This window comes from Globicephala melas, chromosome 2 (genome assembly GCF_963455315.2).
Source record: "Globicephala melas chromosome 2, mGloMel1.2, whole genome shotgun sequence".
NCBI classification, from domain to species: Eukaryota; Metazoa; Chordata; class Mammalia; order Artiodactyla; family Delphinidae; genus Globicephala; species Globicephala melas.
Genome location: NC_083315.2, coordinates 138,169,305 through 138,176,517, shown reverse-complemented (window position 1 = coordinate 138,176,517; position 7,213 = coordinate 138,169,305). Strand labels below are relative to the sequence as shown.

Sequence of the window (7,213 nt, the reverse complement as noted above, 5' to 3'; positions counted from 1 at the left end):
CCAGGACTTAGCACACTGGGTAGCATAACATAGATTCCTAATAAATAATACTGAATGGATGAATGAATATTCTCAAACCAGTCATTTTCAACTGTGTTCTTTGGAATTTGTACCCATCAAACAGGGTTCAATCAGTCATACTTTGACAGGTTCGCTGAGAGTATTCTCAATTATTGGTGTCTTAATCAAGTCACCAAAACAAGTAACTAGACACCACAATGAGATATACCAAGGCTTATCCTGATCTTCAAACTCCTACAGCTCCTTACAGCTTTTCATCTCATGTATTAGGTTGAACCATATGAAACTTCCAACCTACAGAAACAGTAATTTCAAAGAGTTCAACCTAATATAACACATACTTAGAGAAATACATAATGCAAATGAGAGCATTAAAATCAGAAGAGAAGATACTTTCAATTTAAACTGTTAACAAGTAGATTTCCCACCCTAGGTCTCACCCTCCAAGTTGGGTCTTGTTTTGCTTAAGCCTCCTTGGGGAAGGGTGACAAGAAGTAAAGAGGGGCTATTCCATTTATTCCACTATTTCAGAACAAAAAAAGTACAATGAGGGGGGATGGTGGGAGGGGCTGAAGATTTCAACTTTCTAAAGATAGTTAATTCATAACTCTAAAACAAATTATTTTACAATCCAAAAGTTTACAAATCGTATCAAAAGCAGTTCAGTGGCATTTACAGGTTTTAATTATCCTATCAGAAAAAAAAAGGGGCTAGGGGAATAGCCTTTTTGTAATTCTAAAATATTTGATTCATTTAAAATTCATCTGAGTAGTCCAAGCACAAAACCACCACACAGACCTGCAGGTGAAGAAGACTAGACTCTAGGTTCAGAAAATACAACATTAAAGACAGCAACCAAAACCTCCCAGAAAAAATGAATTGTATTGCTCTTATATTATCCTTTGAGACACCTTTTTCAGCCTATATTTAATTCATCAATCATACTAAACATGAAGTATAAAGAAGGTGACACTGGTTATTTACAACTGGAGGATGGCTAAATGTCCTTCTCAATCTTAAGGAGCCAAAAAAAATAATAATAGTAATAATAAAAGCAACCATATCTGCTATCCAGTACTGTGTGTGTGTGTGTATATATATATATATATATATTTACATCTGTTTCAGATCTTGATTCACACCATTTTGTAAAATTTGTCATTGCTCTTTCTTATTTGGGCATAAGAGGGAAATGGAATATAGTCACAATCATTCAGAAAACCCTGGAAGTTACCAAGATGGGGCAGCCAAATTCTTCTGTTTTGGTCCAATTCACTAAAAAATTGTAAAACTCAGAATCTTGAATATAAATTAGAGATGGTTGTAATTTGACAACTTTGAATAATCTTATAAAGTAGACACTTTTCCTAAATAACTTTTCCTTATTTAAATCCCTGTGCAAAAGTAATCTGCTAATAGTGCCATGGTGTATATGGGGTGGTAGAGAGGGAAAGCATCATGAAGGAAAAAGCTTGCCTGCCGACCAAGGTAGAACTGAAATGAACCAGTCAGGGAGGGAAACAGGTGGGGAACCACTGGATGGATACTTTGTGGGCAGAAGCAAAGATGGATTGGGCCAGCGTTAACACTGTTCAAGCGCTAACCTCCCCTACCTGAAAGGGGAAGTTAGCGATGAACCCACCCCTTCCATCAGCGGCACTCTACCCTGGCCACACCTTTAAATCACCTGGTATTCTTTTAAAAACTGTACAGTTTGCCTTACCACTGTCACTCCCTATTCTGACATAATTCGTTTTGGTGGGATTGAGCACTGGTATTTTTTAAAAGCTTCCCAAGATTGAGATCCAGTGCAGTTCAACGGGGCTCACGTTTGGAAAACACTCTGACTGCTGATTACAGTCTATACCATAAATATCTGACAAGCTTTTATCTCTCTTTGAAAGAATCATTCTAACCCCAGATGGGGAGTGTGAAATACCACTCTTCAAGGAAAATGGAGAAAGAAGAATCTTGTATCCAATTCTTCATCAACTCTCCTAATTCGGAATGACTGAACATCAATCCCAGGTGACGTTTCCACCTCCTCTCCCTCTATAATGGGCTGAATGGTGGTCCCCAAAAAGGTATGTCCATGTCCTAACCCCAGGAACCTGTGAATGGTAGAAGGGTATTTGCAGATGTGATTAAGGATCTTGAGAAGATCTTCCTGGATTATCAGGGTGAGACCTAAATCCAATGACAAGTGGCAGAGAGAGGACAGACACAGACAGGAAGGCAGCAATGGGAAGATGGAGTCAGAGATTGAAGTGATTCAGCCACAAGCCCAAGAATGCCGAGGATGGTCGGCAGCTCCTGAAGCTGGGAGAGCGTGTGGACCCGCTGACATCTTGATTTCAGACTTCTGGTCTCCAGAACTGTGTGGAAAATCTATTTATGTTCTTTTAAGACACGAAGGTTGTGGTCGTTTGTACGGCAGCCACAGGAAACCGAACCATCCCCCAAACCCTCCTTTCGCCTGATTTTCTCCCATCCCAGAAGTTCAAAAGCATGAAATAGTGACTTGAGTGGGGAAGATCAGGTGGGCAGAAAAGTAGCACAATTAAGACCTTGGCCTCTGACATTAGGCAGTTTTGGGATACGAGTCCCAGCTTTGCCGCTTAATAGGTTGGAAAAAAAATTCCTCTCTCGAAGACTCAGTTGCCTCATCTATAACATGGAGATGATAATAGTACCTGCCTCCTCACTTGTGTAGTAGGAAGGTTGTACTTGAACACATTCTGACCTAAATGCAGAACTGAAATAAAAAGTATCTGACAACAGCAGCATCATGGCCCAAGCAGAAGGCACTGGGGCAGGTCAGAGCCCCAGCTGGACCAGAAGCTAAACATTCAGTTGTAGGTGAAGAGGTGGGAGTGGTCTTGAGGAGGAACCAGCCAGCTGGGCCTTTTATCCAACTGGTGGGGAGAAACTGTCACATGTGGACCGCCTCACTCCCGAGCTCCAGCTGACACAGCTGGCCGCTGAGCCCTGGCTGAGCACCAGCTCTTCCTAAATGTACAAAAGCTGTCGCCATGCTGTCTCCCTGTGCTCTTGTCTCTCTCTGTCAACACACCCCCTCCCATGCTCTGTGTTGGGAAACTAAACTTCAGCTTGCCCCCTCAAAGTCATTTGGTCACTTTCACTTGGGATAAGTAAGCAGTTTGGGGGCTTTGCACTCCCACCCCACACTCCTGCTCATCAGAGAGCAATGGGCATAGCTGTAAGCATGCTTACCGTGGTGTGCCGTTCCTCCCTGCTGGCTCCCTGACCTCCAGAGGAGTCAGCCTCTGCCTCTACAGCCTTCCTTGGGAAGGGCCCAGACCTGCAGTACCTCTGGTGATTCCTCCAGGCAAGACAAGTACATAATTTGAAGACCCAGTGCGAAATGAAAATGGAAGGACCCTTGTTCAAAAACCATTAAGAATTTCAAGAAGGCAACAGCAGAGCACTAACCCAAGAGGCAGGCCTCGGGTGTCATGCTCCCCAACCTCTGTTACAGACCCACCCTACCCCAAGGTGTGACAACGCCCTGGCAGGAGTGCTCCCTGGCAGCGCTCTTACTCCTCTGCTGTCTTCTCCCCACAGGGTCATGCAGAAACTTCTAAGCCCTTGTGTGACATGAGCTGCTCACCTGAAGAGCTGCTCAGGGAGTCTTTTCCAGATCTCTCTCCTCCCATTCCCACTAGCGTGTCCTACCCCTGCAGCCACGGTAGGCCCACAAGAGACACGGATGAGGCAGTCTCCTGCCACCCTTTGGAAGGGGATGCACATGGTGCTCTGCTTTTCACCTCTTCCTCAGGCCATGTTGGACTCAGATCTTCTCACCACAACCACTGCGACCCCACCCCACATCTGCCACCCTTCTCAGGGTCCAGGCAACTTTCTAGCCCTCCAAATCGCTTTCCCTGTGGTCCTTCCAAGCCATGGGCTGCCCTTTCCAGTGGTGGAAAGCCTTTCTTCTTCCCCTCCCTGCCTGGGAGGAAACACCCTCCTGCTGTCACATCCTCCATCCTTCCTACCCTGTGCCTTTGAAAATGAAGCTCTTTGCTCCGACTTCTAAATGTTGCCTTTGATACATAAAGAAAGCTTCTGAGGGGGAAAAAAAAAACAAAAAACAAAATTCTGCTCCCTCTTTCAAAGCTAAGCTTCTTTAAAAACTATGATTTCACCATGGGATTTTTATTCTTAATCAATTTTTTATCTCAACGCTGAACAATGGCTTCTTCGTGGCAAGTCATATCCACCCTTCCCCCAAAGCAATCACTACCAACAAACAACACAAGTACCTTGCATTAAGAAGTCAAATAATCCATGTAACGGACTTAGCAGCTGTATGGCCACGGTAAATCCTAAATAAATGATAGCCACTAATTATCATTATCTCATTATTATGATTGCCTATGTTATTAGGAAGAAACTGTTTCAGTTTCTTTCTCCCCTTACCTACATCCAGATAAAATGATATGTGTAAATTCTTTGAACTTTGAAAAAATAGCCGAAAAGGCAAGGTATTTTTGTGAGGTAAAGTATTTTGCACAGTGGGTTCAGAAAATAAATTGTCACGCCTGCCTCTCTGATATTACCACACAAAAGAAAAGAATTATTTTATTCCTCAGAACCTCCCATGTGTATTAGATTATAATGATTGGGTTGTTGATATTCAGCCATTTTTTGATCTATTCAAATGGCAATTTCATACGGCTCAGTCTCAGTCTAGCTTTTAATCATTTTCATTAGGCCTCTTTCATTCATAGACTGAGACCCAGAGAAGAATTTGCTACGGTAACCCATAGGATCAAACAGGATTGCACGACAGCAGTTCGGAGAAGAACCTAGTCCAGACTTATCAGTTTGCAAGTGAGGACTTAAGACCCAGAGAGGTGAGGTGAGCTTCCCCAAATATCACAGCCAATTAGTGGCAAAACTAAGCTCTGGTTGTCTTCACTGTGCTTCTTTTTTTATCTCGGTACGCGGGCCTCTCACTGTTGTGGCCTCTCCCGTTGCGGAGCACAGGCTCCGGACGCGCAGGCTCAGCAGCCATGGCTCACGAGCCCAGCCGCTCCGCGGCACGTGGGATCCTCCCAGACTGGGGCATGAACCCGTGTCCTCTGCATCGGCAGGCGGACTCTCAACCACTGTGCCGCCAAGGAAGCCCTTCACTGTGCTTCTTTCCACCACACCAGGCTGCCTTCCTCCCTTCTCTACATTTGTCAAAATATGTTAAGAACATCCCAACTTCACTAAGAAGTCAGGGCTCTGAGGATGATAATTAAGGCAAACATCAAAAGTTAGATAAAATCTGGGCTAGAAGCACATTTTTCAAAGACTCTTGATCAATAATAATTAAACTTCTAAAGGAGAAATGTCAAAATGAAGGTGTTTGCTTCTTAGACGTTATAATTTGTAGATTCTCCTGACTAAACTATTTTTCAAGCTCCTTCATAGGATCACACTCTAAGTTTGAGACATGGATTTCAGTGTTTCTTGAGCTAACAGCTCCTGCTCCATGTTTTATTGTTACTGTTTCAACATTATCTTCAAACCTCAACTTATTTGCAAGTATAATTCATAATTGTCTCTAAATTACTCAGATAACATGTCAAACAAGACAAAAAGAAAAATATCTTAAATAGCTCTACCCTTAGTTCTTTGTACCCATTATAGTTTGAAAAGGAGAAAACCACCAACTTTAATCTCCCAATTTAAGTAATGAATACAATGTGTTCATGTGTGAGGTCATTCCTAAAGCCACTATTGCGACTGGAATGTTGTTAATACTACACAGCTATGGTTAAAGTTCTATTAGGACTTTTATCATAGGAACAATGCTGGTATCTTTACAAAATTAATTCATTTAATCTAGATCAACCCTGTACGGGATGTATCGATAACCCCAATGTACAGATAAGGAAGCACATTTAGAACGGTTCCATAATTTGCCTGGTCACACAACAAGTGACAGTCAGCTGCTGAAAGGAGAAAAGCAGAATCACTATGAACCCTACCTTCGCATCACCCCATGACCAAACAGAAGTCTATGCATCATGCTCACCTATGTCCCAGCTGAGACAGTAGTGGCTAAACCATTAGTAAGGCCCAGATTTCACATAACAAATTCCATTCTATTTTCAGAAGATGAGCCATATGTCCCAAGTGGAGTTCAAAAAATAAGGCCACTGCAACAGTAGCAATGCCAAATCAACTGCAATTTACACCCTTCCCATTATTCTCTCCTATGGTGATTTAAAAACACATCACACAGTCTTTGATCTGTTCCCTGAAAAAGTGGAACCTAATCCCCCTTCCCTAGAACACAGGCTGTACTTAGTAAATGACTAGAATGTGGTGAAAAGTGACACTGTATGTAGACTAGGTCATTAAAAAAAAACCCAAAAAACTGTGGCTTCCTCTTGCTCTCCTCTCTTAGATCATTCATTCTGGGGGAAGCCAGCTGCCATGTGATAAATACATTCAGGCAGCTCTGTAGAGGGTTCACACAGGAACTAAAGCGTTCTGCCATCCTGGACGTGAATCAATCATCCCCAATCAAGCCTTCAGATGACTGCAGCTGACATTGCAGCCTCATGAAAAACCCTGATCTGTAACCACCCAACTAAGCTAGTCCCATATTCATGAACTTTGGAAACTGTGAGATAATTAATATTTGGTGTGGGGTAATTTGTTAAAGCAACAGATAATTAATACACATTTATTCCAAAATTGTGCCTTTCCTTATATCCAAGCGAAAAAGTTAAAAGATGGCTACATAAGGTGCCATATCAATAAGCCAAATATTCTCCTTGGTCCAGGCTGGCTCACCCAGAACATGCCCAGGAGGTGGGATGACTAAGGGGTGTTTTCCTCAAGGCCTTGCGCCTGCTCAGAAAAGTAATGTTAAGACTGTCCCTCCACCAGTTCCGTCATGCCCCACACATGGGGCATGGGAGAGGAGGGTAAGACTCAGACTGATTAAAAAAAAAAAAAAGAAAGCAAAGTTGTTACCTGTAAGATAAGAGCTCTGTCTTTAAATGTCCAGCTCCTGTGTGATGATAATCATCACTCTGATAACATCCTGTATCACAAATTTCTACCCTTTAGCAACTGAAAACAGAATATGTCCTTTAAGAGCACGAAGCCAATTATCTCTTTTAGTATGTTATTTTCCCCCATCAAATTGAAAGAAGTTAGTAAC

The 7,213-nt window shown here is 42.6% G+C and overlaps 1 protein-coding gene across 6 annotated transcripts in view; it reads right to left on the bottom strand.

Annotated features, from left to right (window-relative positions):
- Positions 1-7,213, bottom strand: part of SYT16 (synaptotagmin 16) — a 274,427-nt gene that overhangs the window by 163,205 nt on the left and 104,009 nt on the right. The gene's annotated exons all lie outside the window — the stretch shown is intronic.